Below are 11,143 nucleotides of genomic sequence, written 5' to 3'. Positions count from 1 at the left end.
GCATTGTACAATGGGTGGTAGTTGAGGGCGGGGACTTGATGTTCCAATCCTCGGCTGCAGAAGCTGGCTCTTGGGACATGGAATGTCACCTCCCTGGTGTGGGAGGAGCCTGAGTTAGTGCGCGAGGTGGAGAGGTTCCGACTACAGATAGTCGGACTTACCTCGACGCATGGCTCTGTCTCCTTGAGAGGGGCTGGACATTCTTCCACTCTGGAATTGCCCCTGCTGAGAGGCGCCGAGCAGGAGTGGGCATACTTGTTGCCCCTCATCTTGGTGCCTGTATGTTGGGGTTTACCCCGGTGAACGAGAGGGAAGCCTCCCTCCGCATATGTGTGGGGGGACAGGTTCTGATTGATTATGCGCCAAACAGTAGTTCAGATTACCCACCCTTTTTGGAGTCCTTGGAGGGGGTACTGGAGAGTGCCACTCCTGGGGACTCCCTTGTTCTTCTGGGGGACTCCAACGCTCATGTGGGCAATGACAGTGAGACCTGGAGGGGGTGGTTGGGAGGAATGGCCGACCTGGACTGAACTCGAGTGGTGTTCTGTTGTTGGACTTCTGTGCTCGTCATGGATTGTCCATAACGAACACCATGTTCAAGCATAAGGGTGTCCATAAGGGTGCCGGTCAGACCTGGCAGGCCCAAATGTATTGTGAGGGTTTGCTGGTCCCCTGTGAGACGGAACTTTAACCCCCACCTCGGGGAGAGCTTTGAACACGTCCCGCAGCAGGCGGGGGACATTGAGTCTGAGTGGACCATGTTCTGTGTCTCTATTGTTGAGGCGGTTAGTCAGAGCTGTGGCCGCAAGGTTGTCATGCATGTCGCGGTGGCAACCATCGAACACGCTGGTGGACACCAGCGGTGAGGGAAGCTGTCAAGCTGAAGAAGGAGTCCTATAGGGCTTTATTGGCCTGTGGGACTCCCGAAGCAGCTGATATGTACCGGCAGTCAAAGCGGCAGGCGGCTCCGCTGGTTGCTGAGGCAAAAACTCGGGCATGGGAAGACTTCGGAGAGGCCACGGAGAAAGATTTCCGTATGGCTTCGAAGAGAATCTGGTCCACTATCCAGCGTCTCAGGAGGGGAAAGCAGTGCAGTACCAACACTGTTTATAGTGGGGGTGGTGTGCTGCTGACCTCGACTCTGGATGTCGTGCGTTAGTGGGCGGAATACTTCGAAGACCTCCTTAATCCCACCAACACGTCTTCCATTGAGGAAGCAGAGCCTCAGGACTCTGGGTCGGGTTCTCCCATGTCTGGTGCTGAGGTTGCTGAGGTTGTTAAAAAGCTCCTCAGTGGCAAGGTCCCAGGGGTGGACATTGCGTAGACAGCGGGGGCAGTTCCCCTGGATTGGCAGACTGGGATGATGGTGCATGGGAGTTTGCCTAACCAGTCTACATGTGCTTTGTGGATCTGGAGAAGGCATTTGACCGTGTCCCTCGGGGGTCCTATGGGGGGTACTCTGGGAGTATGGAATAACGGCCCTTTAATAAGGGCTTTTAGGTCTCAGTATGACCGGTGTCAGAGTCTGGTCCGCATTGCCAGCAGTAAGTCGGACTCGTTTCCGGTGAGAGTTGAACTCCGCCAAGGTTGCCCTTTGTCAACGATTCTGTTCATAACTTTTATGGACAGAATTTCTAGGTGCAGCCAAGGTGTTGAGGGGATCCGTTTTGGTGACCTTAGGATCGCGTCTCTGCTATTCGCAGAAGACGTGGTTCTATTGGCTTCATCAGGGCACGATCTACAGCTCTCGCTGGGGAGGTTAGCAGCCGAGTGTGAAGCGGTCAGGATGAGTGCCTCCAAATCCGAGACCATGGTCTTGAGCGAAAAAAGGGTAGAGTGCCTCCTCCGGGCTGGGGAGAATGTGCTGCCCCTGGTGGAGGAGTTTAAGTATCCTGACCAGCTGTCTCACTGTGTGGGGTGGAGGCTGCAGTGCCACCGACTGGAAGAATGTGAGGAGAGTGGTGAGGACAGCAGAAGGGATCATCCAGGCTCCTCTCCCCTCTATCAAGGACATCTCATCACAGCGCTGTGTGTCCCGAGCCCGTAACATCATCGGGGACCCCTCACACCCCACCATGGACTGTTCACCCTGCTGCCTTCTAGGAAGAGGTTCTGCAGCATCCGCTGCATGTCCTCCAGGTTCTGCAAAAGCTTTTTCCCAGTTGCCATCAGATTGTTGAACTGCTAGTGACTCTGGGCTGTCGAGGCCGAGAAACGGACTCTGCACCACACTCACATAACTGCACATTTACACATTTGCTCATATGCTTTAGACTGTTGAACTGCCGAAGCCCAAAATGGACTCTGAAATGCTGAAGCCACAAATGGACTCTGTACCACATTCGTATATTACACGGTTTTAATAATACTCTCCTGGGTACCGTGAATAGCACACTGTCTATTTCCCCTGTATTGTTTACATTGTTACATTGTTTTACATTGTTTACATTTCAATTGTTTACGTAAATCACTGCTGCATCTTTATCCTGAAAATTAGTGCAATTTACTGTGATCTTTCAAGCTGTATGCAAACGAAATTTCGTTCTGTATGCACTTTGTGCATACAAAATAACAAATAAAGCTGTCTAAATTCTAAAGTGAAGATACTGTAGTTTGGCCAGTTCATCCCGTAGATCTGTTATTCACAATCAGTAGGGGAAAGGTTATACTGTACAGAATGTTAAACAATTTCTGAAGGTTATGAAGAACATGAAAATTATTAAAGTAGAGGATTTTTTTCCTTGACAAGAATTTTTTTTCTCCTGTATGTGAAATCTCAGTTGAATAATAAAAAAGGGGGGGGGGTGGGCTATACTGACAAAGAAGTCTACCGGTTAAAAAAATGTATCCGAAAACTTAGACAATAACTTAATGATGAGGACTCTGAAGCCCCTTAGTTCTTTGTTTTTTATCTTAGTGTTAGTCCTTACACCTCTGGGAATGAGCCACTTCAGAGTCTCGTCATTAAATCTGAATGGAGCCCGAGATGTGAGGAAGAGAACCGGTGCATTTGAATTAATGAATATAAAACATCTGAATGTGTTGATGGTTCAAGAAACACACAGTGATCTTTTAAATTAGGTAGACTGGAAGGGTGAAGTCATTTTGAGTCATTTAAACCAGACTAGTGGTGGAGTAGCAATTCTTTTCTGTATCTTTTTTTACCAGAATCATACAAAATTGAAGAGTTGGTAAAAGGTAGACTAATGGTGGTGAACGCAAAGTATGAATGTTTTAATATTATATTGTTAATGTGTATACTCCAAATACAGGATGGTAGAGGGTTATTTTCTTGCACAAGTTTGAAAATATTGTCTAGACGTGATGCTGAAAGTTTTTTTTTTTTTGGGTGGTGATTTTAACTGTACCGAAAATGACAAACTAGATAGCAATCATTTTGAACCCCATCCACTTGCAAAAACTTGATTAAAATATTTAATAGATGTATTTTGATTAGCTGATGTATGGAGGGAAATGCATATTCTGTTTTATTGTACTGTTTTTATCACCAAACATAAACTTGCTTATTGGCATTTTAACACTGCTTTGCTGTTAGATGCCAATTTTAAGAAGGCATTAAGTTTTTAATGGAGAATTCACAGAACTAGAAAAGAGGTTTTGCATCACTAAGGCAGTGGTGGGATCGTCGTAAAAGCTGCTTTGGCTGACCAGCTGTGCTCAAAAACACAGGGAGTTTGGTTCGGTGCATATTCCAAAAAGTTGGTTTGACAGACACTGCTACAAAGTTTTTCTTCTCATTGGAAAAAAGAAAGGACAACGCTAGTTTTTGCATGGCCTAAAATCACCTGCCAAGGTCCTTTTGACTGCAGATGGTGACATCATATTGATCTTTATAGCTCTGAATACACTGAGGATGATGAGTGTTTTGATAAGTTCTGCAGGGGTCTTCCGAGGGTTTCTGTGGAGTTCACCAAAGAGTTGGGAGAGTCATTATCTCTAGATGAGGTTTACGGTGCACTGCAAAGTATGGAAGGAGGGACAGCAACTGCCAATGATGGACTTCCAAGTGAGTTTTACAGAGCTTTTTGGTTGGACAGCTGCATGGTCATTATGGAGGTTTTTGAAGAGAGCTTTGTCGAAGAACTTTGACCTCAGAGCTACATGGGAGCAGTTCTCACATTGTTACTGAAAAAAGATCTTCAGGACATTAAAAACTGGCGACCAATCTCTCTGTTGTGTGCAGATTACAAACTGTTGTCAAAAGTGCTGGCAAACAAACTGAAAAGAGTAATTGATCAGATTGTCCATTGGACACAAACTTACTGTGTTCCAGGCAGTTCTATGTTTGATATAGAAATACTTTGGAGGTCTCTTGCTCATTGGATTATAATGTTGGTTTGATTTGTTTGGACCAGGATTTTGGTTACCTCTGGAAGGTTTGTTCTCGGCCCTGAATTTATTGCCAAGATTATGGTTCTGTATTAAGACATTGAGAGTGTACTGAAATTTAATGGCTGCTTGTATAAATCTTTTAAGGTTACAAGAGGTGTTTGACAAGGTTGTTCGTCTGGAATGTTGTACACTCTTTGTATTAAACCACTGTTAAGGAATATTAGATCACATGTTGATGGTTTAACTTGGCCGGGTTTTGATATGTCTTTTAGTTTGTCTGCATAGGCTAATGATATCATTGTTATTGTTAAAAAAAATCAGGAAGAAATAACTAAGTTAGGGAAAAACTGTTAATTTATTTTGTAAATTTCTGCTGCACGTGTTAAATAGGGTAAGAGTGAGGATCTAGCCATAGGTAGGTACAGGGCTTCCTAAACTCCCTGGTGGTTTAAAATGGAAAAGAGGAGGTTTGAAATATCTCAGAGTGTACTTGGGGGATGAGGACGCAGTACAAAAGAACTGGGAAGGGGTATTGAAGAAAGTGGAAGGAAGGTTAGGAAAGTGGAGATGGTTGTTGTTGCAATTGTCTTATAGAGGAAGAGTGCTTATTATAAATAATCTAGTCACTTCTTTATTATGGCATAAATTACTCCTACTCCCAAAAATACAATCCTGCCTGATAAAGTTAAACGCTGGGTATACCAGGCTGTGCTTTTCTTGCACAGCCTGGTATACCCAAGGCTTCCTGGTATACCTACAACCTGGTATATTCCTCTAGAAGGCGGGCAAGGACTGGTTCATTTAGAGAGCAGAACTGCACAATCAGTAACTGTAAAATCAGTATGATCTGAACAAGAACAACTATAGTCCAAGGAGATGAAGGCTTTTTGCAGGAGATATTGTAGATCTGTGGATAGCAGAGGTCTGTACTGTCTGTACTGTAATGAGATTGAAGATGCTGGAGCTGTGAAGAGCAGTTAATAGAAACAACAGATAAACCACAAACACTGAAGACTTGGAGGCTGACATACTTAAATTGGACAGAATGACTGATCAGGGGAAAATTGAGTCAACTTGGTCACATCTACATTATAGTAGGATCTTCTCCACCAATGTGATGCAAGGGACATTGGTGTCATACTGGGCATGCCCTTGTATGGGTGTGCACAATTGTTCCTACTTAATGCTTGTGTGAGTAATGAACGGACACTATCTCTCTCGTGTCTGGACATTTGCTAGTCTCGCATTGTTTTGTGTATGAGAGTCCAATACTGAAGCTGTAAACCTCCCCCTGCCTTTTAAAATTAAATATGTTATGGTTTCTGTTTCGAGTCTTTTTATTACTACAGAAGTCTTCAAAAGAGAACACCACATTTTTCAGGTATAGAACCTGGGGGGACCACAACTGGATGCGGTCAATTCTTATGATTTTTAAAAACTTTTTGGAATGTCTTGTCAGAAAGCAATTCCCAGAGACGTTACACAGGGAAGAATAGCAGAGTTTGAAGCATGCACCCTGCTTTTATATGTGTAGGAGGAGCTAAGACTGAGGGAGCATGTACAAAGTTTAGGAAAGCAAACCTGCTGGAACATGGAGTCACAAATGTTTCCTTCTGCCTATTATTCAGGTCTATTGGTGAATATAGAGATATATTCTTTTTCACTCTCATTAGCCTCTCTAACTACTAAAACAACAACATTCACTTATAAAATAACAGATGAAGACATCCAGATTTTACTCATCAAAGTCCATTCTACACGATGTGGAATTTCAAAATAAAAGCAGGACAAAACACTTGACTTAAGTTGCTGTCTATGTTTCTACTAAACCATATATTTTAAGTGAACAATTTCACTTCAGTATGACAGTAGACTACATCCAAGATAAGATAAGATTATGGATCTGGTAAGCAGGTCTCTCAATGCTATTGATATTTTTTTTTAATGGGTTGGCAATGAAAGAGGGACCCGTCCGGTCCTAATTTGATTCATTTTGTGGGATACACCCTATATTCTTGGATGGAAAACGGTGTGTCTTTCGACTTTGTCATTCCTGGACGTTTGAAACTTTTGCATGTTTGGATTCAGGATACTTGGATTTCTACTTATTGGATTTGGTGGATTTTTGATGTATCAGCAAATACAATGGATGTCGGTAACCATTTGGCCTTGATCAGGCTGCCGGCTGCATATGACGCGCTCACTAAGACGGTGAATGCACAGTTCTGGAAGGTGGAGGAGCGACACCGAAAAGCTGGATGTGCTGGGACGCAGACTGGCTTCGGTGGTTGGACTCAAGGGGAGTTTGGGATAAAATCTGGATGTGAAGCGTGGAAAAGCCCAACAATTTGGAAAATTGGATTTCACCATTTGGAGCCAGCAAAAGACTTAAAGCTGACAGAAAAGTAGTGCAGCTTGCCCTCATAACAAATAACATATTTGGTCTATGCCCTCCCTATCTAATCACTCCTGGTTTTGTTATGAGGAACAAGCTCAGAACTCTACCCTGCTACCCGCTTTCCCCGCTGACATCTGTGGATGCTTTCTGAACTGTTAGCCGGCTGATAACATCAAGGACAATGGCTTCTGGAGATCTGGTGTTCACGAAAATATAAACACTTTCAGCCAAACAGACACACATAACTGATGCTCATAAAACTGATGAACTTACACGCGACTAGTCTCAAATATTTACCTTCTGTGTTATAAGAATTATTATTCTGAAGTCACTATCGCCTCACACCACTCGGACATAGGAGGCCTGGAGACCTGATGGCTGTGTATAAGATCCACTGTTTGCCGAGTGCAAGGCTGAATGCTGCGTAGAATGATTATTGTCTATGATAGACTGTCTTTGTTATGTCTCAAACCAAGGCCACTGTGCAGTATTAGGGGAAGCCCGAAAAGCGAGGCAGGCAGAGACTGCAGCGGAACCGTGGGGTGCGATTACTTTCCATCTATGTGAATCTTTGCTCTGTTTCTCAATAAAAGTGCTGGAACGTCATTACCACCGTCTCGTCATTTAGTAAAGATAGGAACTCGGTTACAATTGTTTGGTATTCCACCCAAAACTCCCATAACAATTTGGCGTAAACGAACAAGATCTTCGACTGACGAGCCAGGGAGTCCGAGGACAGGAGCTGTTTTGGCCAACCTGGAGAGGTTATCCGGCCTCTGGTACCCCGAATGGATTTTCAAGGGACGTGGAGGAGCTCCTGGTCTCGGAGGATCTCTGGGCGTCGGCGCGAAGATCCGAACCTTTCTTTCATGAGACGGTAAGGGGATTATTTTCCAGCTCTTTTAAAAACAAACGCAATTGCTCAAAAATGCTTGCAAGCTTTTAAAATTTAAACGCCATTTTAAAGAATACCTCAAGAAATTTTAAAATTTAAAACTGTAAACCTAAAAGGTAGTAAAAGTAAAAGCCGATAGAAATAATGAATTATATTTAATCCTTAAGGCAAATAAAACAGGGTTCGCAATACCGAACAGTGACTAAGGTTTAAACATTAAACTAAAATTCAAAATTGAATTAAAATACGTTTTCAGCTGAAATACGGACTCTCATGCTGGGAGGAGGATGGGCAGAATGATTTTCACCTGGAGAACGGGTGACCGGCTGAGCAGTTTGCAGCTGGTCCATTAAAGTCCTCTTGTCTTGGTTTTGTACAAGAGGCTGTCCACTTCTGTTGTGGATGAAAGCGGCAGGGATGCTTAAGTCCTTGACTGTTGCGAAGACGTTCGCAGCTTTGATAAGTGGGGACCCCGACCATTATACCAAAAAGGCGACCATCAGATGTAAGGCCTTTCATTTTAGTTGGTTGATCGTGCTAAGGACGAGTATAAAATAAATAAAAACAAACAAAAAAAAAGTCTGGATGCAGAAGAGTCCGTGTAATGGGTAAAAGGCAGATTTCTCAGGGTCAAGCCTTGCCCCAGGGTGAGAGGTTTGATTTCATGCTGAAAAAGAAGGGGCCCAGAAGCATGACATGCATAAATGATTTGAAATGATTTGAATTAAACATGCAGATTTCTCACATAGGGATTATTATTATTATTACTATTATTTTATTTTATTGCAGTACTGCTACTAAATAATAAAAATAAAATTAAGAGAAAAAAAGAAAAGCGAAAATTGAATAAAAACAGGAAAACGGAAACGGAACTAAAAGAACGTTGCACCGAGGAAGCGTTTACAGGGGGACTGACAAGAGACACTTCCGTTATGGGTAAAAGTGTTCTGAACTGCTAATAGTGACGTATAACTTTCAAAAATGGGTAAGCGTCCAGGTGTCTGCGAGACAAAGAGTTGTATCCTTGCGGGACTGAAGCGTAAACCCGCGTGTGGAAAAAACATTTGTGGGTCGTAACCAGCGCACGCTCTCCCCTCTTTAAACTAAGCGGGAACTTAACACGTTGAAAATACATCTTTCGGCGTAGCCATAAACTTTTAAAAAATTATGAAAAACATAGAACTATTTAAGATAGTGGAAAAGCAGAACTGCACGTGTTTGTCTGTCTGAATGTCATTGTTTGTATGTAACTGTACGTATGTATGTATCGTATATAACTAAACGTTCATCTGTGTGAATTAATTCGGGGTTAAAATTAATGTTCATGGTTTCAAGGTGTTCATTTGTTTTGGGAGAACTGCAGCTCCGTAATTCAAGTGACATCTTAAACATGGACTATGTTAACAAAAAGATAAAGGAAAAGAGATACTTCACTAATAACATTTGTTTTTTGTTCTTTTTCACATTAAATATCCGGACCAAATTAAATTGATACACGGTGAGATTAACATATCTTGATCGAAAATATTTCAGCTTTGTTAGACAATTGGAACTGGTAATAAGCTTTACATAAAGCTTCTTGAGTTTACTGTATGAAATTAGATCTTATAACTTGTTTTTTAGCCCTAAAGTAATTTAAAATTACTGAGATCTCATTGCTTGTAATAATAATGATTCATCACAAACCAGTCCAGTTGAAAGAAGTTTAGATATACATGATTTTTTATTTAAATAGATGGGAAAAACTGTGCTTTGAACAAACTGTATGGAACTGAATATGAATTGCTTTTCTAAGGGTTTTCTATTCATTTATTTAATTTCTTTTTACTTGGAATTTGAATGCAACTAATGAGAAATTTTGAAAAGCGTCAGAGTATCAGAAGGCTACGTTACAGGCGTCATAAGTTACAAAAATCATCTGATGTTATTAGTTATGCTGAGCTGAGGCGATCCTCAGAGGGACAGTATAACCTGAGAAGGACAATAGATATGATAAACAGATCTGACCATGATGTAAACATCTGAATGTTATGGCAAGGCTGGGTCTGTGTGTTCTGGGCTGGGGGCACGAAAACTATGTCAGAGGGAAAAAATAAAATAAAGCCAGCTTCTGAAGGGTTAAATTCTAATTCTAATCTTGGTTTGTTTTGGGTAGCCTTCTCAGTGTGCTGAATTATGGGGAAAACTCTTATCATTTATAGAGAAACACTGGAAGCTCAAAAACTAAAAGGGAACAATCATTGCTTTAAAGTTTCACCCTTGACCAATTAAGATTGAAAAGGTATATATGAATAAAAGTATTACTAACAGCAAATACACATGGTCAAAGGACCAGAAAGAAATCAAAAGTTGTAATAAGTTAATAATGTATGACATATTGGAAAATACATAATTGTGCTCCTTGGAAGACAATTTTGTTTTAGTTTTTTTGGTTATTTTTTTGTTTTCTTTGTTTTGGAGGTGTTTTGAACAGAGTTTCGAAGGAAAGGTGAAAAATAGATACCTTCCCAGGATCAGCAAGAAAAAGCAGAACAACATCACGTTAAAGTGACACTAAGGGGACCAGGGTTTTAACTGCATGCTATTAACACTCTTGTTTTTCTCTGAGTTATTGCTTTCAGATTAAAGGAGAAGCCACCTTTCTGCCAACAGAAGACTCTGAGAGGACCGTGCAAGCACTGCGGTAAGGAGTCATAATCACATTTGGACACTTAATTGTACTTAGTTTTAACCATTTATGCCAGGAGATCTTCCAGTGGGAAAGGTGGTGTCTTAAAGATGTTTGTTGCTTTCTGCTATTAACAGCTCTATCTTTCTGCTTCTTTTTCTTTGCAAAGAAACCTGGTCAATATGATAGGAATGTGCTAACATAGAGATTTAGTCTCATTTTAGACATTCTCAGATGCGAGAGAATACCATAACAGTGCCGCAGTGAGGGGGAGGCTGATCCTTGGGACAAGGACTAAAGGTGATGTCATTGACTTCAGCTTGATCCAGTTTTGAATTTTATTTTGTCAGAGACAAAGTTTTATTTTTATTTTATTTTTTTAATTTAATAACTTTTATGTTTGTCATGTTAGAGGGAACACTGTAGTTAAAATGTTGTTTGTGACTGTTTTGCTGTAATTTCTTTTCAACCTATGGAGCGTTTTCTTTGGCAAAAAATGCTGGCAGAATTCATTCTGTTTGCAGGCGTGAGGACTGGAGGATGGACTCTTGAAGGGAAGGAGAACGCTGTGCTGTTGATCTCAGACATTGGACTGAAAATGGACAATGAAGGACTATGACTGAGGCATCGGACAACCTTCGACAAAAACACAGATGAGTTCTGCAGACACGACTTCATGCATTTCACTTCAGATTTTCTTGTACACAATTAAAGCAAAACACATTACGAAACACATTAGGATTATGTAAAGGTGAAAACTTTTAAAGAAGCAACTTGATGGAATCATAGAGCAACTTAATAAATTAGGTGGGTATTATATCAACAGTTA

Source organism: Fundulus heteroclitus, chromosome 7 (genome assembly GCF_011125445.2).
Source record: "Fundulus heteroclitus isolate FHET01 chromosome 7, MU-UCD_Fhet_4.1, whole genome shotgun sequence".
Lineage (NCBI taxonomy): Eukaryota > Metazoa > Chordata > Actinopteri > Cyprinodontiformes > Fundulidae > Fundulus > Fundulus heteroclitus.
The sequence above is the reverse complement of the archived record's forward strand: the minus strand, read 5'-3'. Positions refer to the sequence as shown.